Here is a 7456-nt window from a genome sequence, read left to right on the forward strand (position 1 = left end):
GACATCATTTACCTTACGATCAAGAGGTCACAAATTTGACAATTTTTAACGGCCGGTATGGGATACTTGCTAGTTTAACGGTGTAAAAGAATCGGAATTTGTTGAATTTTTGATAGAAAATTCTATTCACTACATAGATCAAGATCAATAACTCCGATCTTGAATTGAAGGATCCGATCATCCTTTTTAAGAACGTCGTTCGATTTTGACCGTTCATTTTATGCCCGCTTGATGGATTTTATTATGATTTCGAAAATTTACGAAATTTATTTTCTAGAAGTTTCAAATACTCTAGATCATGTTTAACGGAGTGGATCGTCGATTCGGAAGCTCCATCATCGAAAACAACTTATGAGTACGAAGGGTCCAATACTCATAAGAGTATAGTAGCCCTGCTCTATATATACTATCGGTAGCACAGAGGGCTACCAATGTTTTCGATGATGCGGTTTTCAAATCGACGATCGGTTCCGTTAGACTTGATCTACTCTATTGAAAGTATTTGAAAACTAAATTTCAGATTTTTTTTGCTTGAGCGAAGGGTATAAAATGTGTGTGCATAATCTTGTTGCATTACTATTGTGAAAGTCATTGCTGTGATGGGAGGAGTCTTTTGTTTTCTGCTAGAGCTTAAGACTAAATAAAATCTCTGCATAATCTCTCTGTATTACTGTTGTCATTACTATTTGTAAAGTCATCGGCGTCATTAGTGTTGTCATTACTATTGTGAAAGTCATTGGTGTGATGGGAGGAGTCTTTCTCTTTCTTTGTTTGAATCAAGGGAAAAATATGTGTGCAGTGTCCCTGCAGCATTACTATTGCCATAGTCATTGGAGCGATGGGAGATGTCTTTGTCCTTTCGGCTTGAATATAGGGGGGAAATATGCGTGCGACATTGTCCCTGTGTTACTATTGACCATGTCATCGCCGTGATAGCAGGATGAGTCCTTTTGTTCTTACATTAATATTGCTGTCCAAGTCATTTTTGTATTAACTTAGGATAAAATGTGTGGATAGCCCCCTGCGTTGCTCCACTTTATTCTTTATGCCTTTCAATAATGTGCTGTTGCTCCTTGGCTTTATTTGGAATTTCGCAGAATGTGCATTTATATATTATTAGAAGGTACGACAAAAAGGCGTTTGATTTATTTCTGTCGCATAGATTATAGTGATTTGATTAGTATATAGGTTTTTTCGGTCTTACTAGTTTTATAACGATTGAATCAATTTTTTTTTTTTTTTTTAAAAGTAAAATATTAGGGCCCCCAACCTTTTTCCAATTGTGTCCCTATAGTTCTATAATTATTTCAATGAGCTTGTTAAGTCCTAATCCACGCGCGGATAATATATAATAGGTGTACACCTCTAGACCAGGCGCAGATGTATATATGGGTAGTATGTTTCTAATAATAATAGTTAGAAGAGTCGCGACTTGATTGAAACTTTGTATTGTAGCCAGGTTGGGTACTCCTATCCTATGTAAATAAGCGCATGCAGCTGCATATATGCGCTCTTTAATTAGGCGGGCAAGGCCAAAGTGACGATCGAGTAGTAAGGGAGAGAGATGGGAGGATGGTGGTCATCTTTTTGCTTGTCGGCGGAGGAGAGGAGAGCTCGGCTGGAGGTGGCCCTCCCCAAGACCAAGGACATCGTCGCTTCCTCCCCCGTCGTCATCTTCAGGTCCTCCTCCTCCTCCTCCTCCTCCTCTTCTTCGAAAACACTTCTCTCTCTGAAATAACTTAGTAGTTTCTGAAGCTGCGGAGAACAATAACTGTTGCTTCATATTTTTTAACATGGTATTAGAAAGGCCGACAAGTTCTGAATTCGAGTCTTATCAGACTCCTTCCTTGGACAAAATGCTGCAAACTGAATTGGCGCCTTGGTAGGCATCCTGGCCTATTGCAACTGCCGAGACGCCAAGAATTAATGCTCTTTCGATCTCTGTGATAGTTTCTTCTTCTTCTTCTTCTTTTTTTCCCCTCGTTATTTAACTAGAAGATAACTCGTTAACTTTAGTATTTAAATACATTGCTTATCTTTTACGAGTTTAATTAGCATATTTTATATAATTATTATAAATTTACTATTAAGGAAGTAATGAGCTTAAATTTTATACTGAAGATCATCAAATCACTAAAATTACTAAAATTAAAATTTTAAGTTGTTAGATAGCCAAATCATAATATGGTTCAGTAAAATTCTATACATTTTTTACTTTTTTTTTTTTAAAAAAAAATCTAAACTAAAATTTAGTGTTGCTCTACCAACCACCGAAAAAGATATGTTGGATGTGACCTATGTGATTTATTCAAGACGATCTATAAAGATATATTTAAGTTGATCTATAAAAATATGTTAGATCGAACGGTTAGTGTGTATCTGAACACGTCCTTGATGGACGAACGTAATTTAAGATCCTTACATTAAGTTATATATAAATATGTAACATACGAGAGTTTCGATCTAACCCTACTCCAATTTTTTATGACGGCTCCATCTCAGAGGATAAGGGAATTAAACTTGAAACGTCTCCTTTTTTTGCAGATCGTGAACGAGGACGAACCACGTGTAAAAATCGTCGTCTATAAATCGGGTACAAAAATCGAAATCATGATAGAAGGTACGATCTTAGTTTCTAATAAAGTTTCAACAAGGTAATCAACCCAGCTAGAAGTAAGAACTTAGTTAGTTAATTAGCATATAATACACGAATTATTCATAAAAAATTAACAAAACATATAAAACGCTCTGTTTATAAACTTTTTCTAAAAAATCAGAATAAAATGCGTTTTCTTCCCTTGCTCAAAGTATTCGTGATCAAAACGGATTCCCTGAATTATATTCCGAAAAATTCGGATTGAGCGGCGGTGGAACGACGAAATTTCTAAAAAAAAATTAGATTGGGCGGTTGCAAAAAGATGAAATTTCTTAAACCAATGATGCGCGACCACCACTCCGCAGATCAGTGCACCTCGTCGTGAGCAGTCGAGCAACCTTCCTGTTTGATTTTGAAGAAAAAAATGAAGGCGGAGCTACAGTAAAAGAAGAAAAGAGGAAATGCGACTAAGATGAAAATCGCGGCGTATAGGGTTGGAAAATAGCGGGCCCACGAGGCTGCACTTAGCCTCGTGGGCCTTGTGGAGTGAGAGGTCTACGGTGGAGCTCTCACTCTCTCTTTGTGCTTGTGTATAATCAAAAGATTAGATCTAACGATCGAAAATTTATGAGTACAAAGAAATATATAGTCATAAGTGTATAGTAGCCGGACTCTATATAATATATAGAGTCCGGCTACTATACACTTATGACTTATATAGAGTCCGGCTATTATACACTTATGACTATAAGTCATTTTGTACTCATAAGTTTTCGGTTATTAAATTTAGCTCTTTCATCATTTCCTCCCGTTAGATTGTACTATTCAACCAACCAACCATTCAACTCTATGGGACCACTATCATCATAACCGGGGATCACTATTATTTCAACCGCATATCTCTTCATCTAACAATCGAAAACTTATCAGTACAAATGGGTCTATACTTATAAGAATTTTTATATTTATAAAAATTATAATTATTTATGTTAATAGTATAAATTTAAAAAAAAATTTTAATGTGATAGGCGAATTTTTGTTCCAAATTTTTAAATAATAAATATAAAATTCTTGTATAGACTATAGATCGCGTACATAAATTATTGACGAATTTAATTTTTAAATCGGATCTTCTAACCAATTTAAAAATCGAGATAAATATTTTATTCGAATTCCGTCCACCTTTGTTTGGTGTTGGGTGGTTTCTCCTCGTCTCTTCTCTCACCCTCCTTGTGTATATATATATATATATATATATATAAAAAAGCAGTGGGAGCTCGCGCGATGGGAGGGTCGTCGTTATCGTCGCCGTCGTCGGAGAAGAGAGCTGGTTCGGAGGTGGCGCTCGCCAAGGCCAAGGACATCGTCGCTTCCACCCCCGTCGTCGTCTTCAGGTCCAACCTCTCTCTCTCTCTCTCTGCAGCGATCTAGGGTTTCTTCTCTCTCCCTCTCTCTCGGTTTGATTAGGGATTCTTCTATAGTTTCCCCTTGATTTTGCTTTTGATTTGATTCGTCAGTTGATGATATGGATCGCAGATCGAGTTGAATTGGGATACGGTGGGCTTCTTTTCCTTTCTTGTGGACTCATGCTCTTAAATCCTCTATTCACTAGATAATAATGTAAATTTGTCTGTTTATTAGGTAAAACTGACAATTCTAATTATTGTGGGACTAACCTTGTATTTTCCCCGAAGTTTGTATATTGAGGGCGTGCCTTTTTTGTGTTCTTATTGACCTGACATCAGAACAGGCTTTGCCGTATGTCGTATTGCCCTAAAGAATTACTTCCCCAATCTTTCTTTTGTACATGTTTCAGATGCTTGCTGAATTTCTTTTTCCTTTTTTCCCCCTACTTCAGGAACTGTTTTCCGTGAGCCAATCTTGTGCCGAAATATACCACGGATTATTCCAGGTAAGTTACCGTTACCATTTTATATGATGTTATTGCGAAGATTTTATGTCTAAGCAATCCATTAAAATCTGCAGGCTGGAAGAAACCTATATGCATTGGCAGGCATGCTTTTGGAGATCAGTATCGGGCGACAGATACAATTATTAAGGGTCCAGGAAAGCTTAAAATGGTCTTTGGTGAGCTTCTATACTCGTAATATTTTAGTTAATTGTAGCTTGTTTGATAATTTAATGTTTGTTTATATTGATAATCTTATATTGGCTCTTCTACTTAATTGATAAAATCAGTCCCAGATGGAGATGTGCCTGTGGAGCTAAATGTTTATGACTTCCAAGGGCCTGGTATTGCATTAGCTATGTACAACGTAGATGAGGTGTGCCTCTGGGAGCCTGAGCATTGAATATTTTTCCCTTTTTTTCGCTTTTTGTAGTTTTTTATACAAAGTCTTATGTAGCCATTTTCAGTCTATTCGGGCCTTTGCTGAATCATCAATGGCAATGGCACTTGCTAAAAGTTGGCCTCTATACTTGAGCACCAAAAATACAATTCTGAAAAAATATGATGGCAGGTACTACTCTTTCCTTATAATTGGCTATGTATATCTGAAATCTAATTGCAATATGCTATTATTTTGCTTTCCTATCTGTCTCATTTAGCATTGGGCTAGTAATCATTGGATCCGCATTTGCCATATTAATTTCAGAATCATATGCTCATGTTGTAGCATTTTTCAAAAGCCCACCGCATATTGACAAAGTTTTAAGTAGTCCTATGAATGAGAAAGAGAAAAGCTTGAATTGAGTGTTCAGACAAGTCATTTCTTTCGGCATCAAAATGAACTAAGGAATGACTCATATTCCCATAGGATACAGACGGATTGCTGAATCTGTTCACATAAATTACTTTCAAAGACAAAATGAGGCTTTCTTTCCTTTTATTACTCATAATTTAGTTTTCCGAAGAGAATACCCCTATTAGAGAAGGAAAATATTAGAAGTAAAAAAATGTTTGAGTTTGCATTTGCTTTATGATGTTTGTGCTTTTGGCAATGAGCTCTTTTCTGTAGTTTAAAGCTGCAGTGATTTTACATTGGTATTTGAATAGAACTTGGAAAGAAGAAGTTGACTGTTTTGGAAACTGAACTGTCATAGGTTTAAAGACATCTTTCAGGAGGTATATGAAGAGAAATGGAAGGAAAAGTTTGAGGAGCAGTCGATATGGTGTGCGCTTATCTGTTTACCTTTCCTACGGTTTTCAGTTGAAATAATTCTAACAGTTTGGTAATTCTTATTCCAGGTATAAGCATCGGTTGATTGATGACATGGTGGCCTATGCATTAAAAAGTGAGGGAGGGTATGTCTGGGCCTGAAAGAACTATGATCGAGATGTTCGGAGCGATTTTCTTGCCCAAGGTCTTCATTGTGTTCAGATTATCTCATTGATTATTTATTAGACAAACCAAAGTTTATGCCTTGAGAACAAAAAACCTTATTTACTACTAGTCTACTGTGCACACATGTTTACACAAGGTTGTAAAATTGTAATTATCTGTGTAGGATTAATATTTCTTTTCAATGTTATATGTAAATCTCCAGAATTTGCATTTATCACAGCCTGTTTTCACTTGTATCGTTTGCCTGATATTGTGATTATAGTTTGGTGAGCTTCATGATTGTATGCCAACCCTTGTGTCGTCAATCTATAGTAACAAAATGAAAGATGTTTATTCTGGTAGATTCTTTTCTCAACCTTTTATATGATGATGCTGCATGTTCTGAACTGCATGAAGCAGGATGGCTATTTAATTATATGGAGCGATAGGTTCTGGTCTTTGATACTTCAACTAATATACTTTTTTTTAAAAAAATTCTATTATTTTTTTGTTATGTAATTTGCTTATCATCAGAAGTTTATCATGATGCTGACGTCTTACAATTTATCAGTGGCTGCAGGTTTTGGTTCATTGGGCTTAATGACATCCGTGCTGGTAATGGCCACTTCTTCCTTCTTTTGGTTTCCAGGATTTCTAATATTTCTGTTGAGAACCACATAAAATTCATTTTTTTTTTCTTTGCAGTTATCTTCAGATGGAAAAACATTAGAAGCTGAAGCAGCTCATGGTACTGTTACTAGACATTTCAGGCTACACCAAAAGGGACAAGAGACCAGCACCAATAGTATCGCTTCCATCTTTGCATGGACTCGCGGTCTTGCACACAGGTACGTTTTATTGTTCATTTGGAGATAGCTTTACTTCTTGGATTATGTGATTTTACTATTTGTGAGTTGGATTTGGTACATCATATAACAATGTTTTTACCTAGTTCTCACTTACACTGCATGGTCTTCTTTTTTTTTTTTTTTTTTTAACAGAGCGAAGCTTGATAAAAATGATAGGCTGCTAGAATTTGTGCAGAACCTTGAGTCTGCATGCATTGAAACAGTCGAGTCCGGTAAAATGACAAAGGATCTTGCGCTTCTTATCCACGGTCCCAAGTCAGTATGCTCACTCTGTTTATTCCAATTAGAAATACTTCCATATTTGATGTACTTTCAATTCAAGAAGAATACAGAGCAGAAATCTATTTTCTCTCTCCCTTTTTGACGAACTGAACTATTCTGTTTTGCTTAGGGTGTCAAGGGAACATTACTTGAGCATGGAGGAATTCATTGATGCAGTTGCTCAGAGACTTGAAGAGAAACTTCAAGTTCGTGCTGTTTTGTAGAGTCAGGTCCGACATCCAATCTGACTGCGTAAGGAAAGAAGATTAGAAAAGTTCATGCAGGACTCTGGAAGATTGCTTCTAGAGGGGTAGGGTATACTTTTTTTTTTTTTTTCCTTTTGAGATGATAAAATAAGCAGAAGATAACTTCGATTGGATGTTTCATTCATGAAATGGGTATTGCAATTTTTTTTTTTAATGGTGTCATTTATAAGGGTTTGTATC

General features: G+C 36.2%; 1 pseudogene; it reads left to right on the plus strand.

Moving 5' to 3' along the window:
* LOC109708006 lies at positions 1485 to 7456 on the plus strand (annotated as a pseudogene).

This window comes from Ananas comosus, linkage group 3, assembly GCF_001540865.1.
Source record: "Ananas comosus cultivar F153 linkage group 3, ASM154086v1, whole genome shotgun sequence".
Lineage (NCBI taxonomy): Eukaryota > Viridiplantae > Streptophyta > Magnoliopsida > Poales > Bromeliaceae > Ananas > Ananas comosus.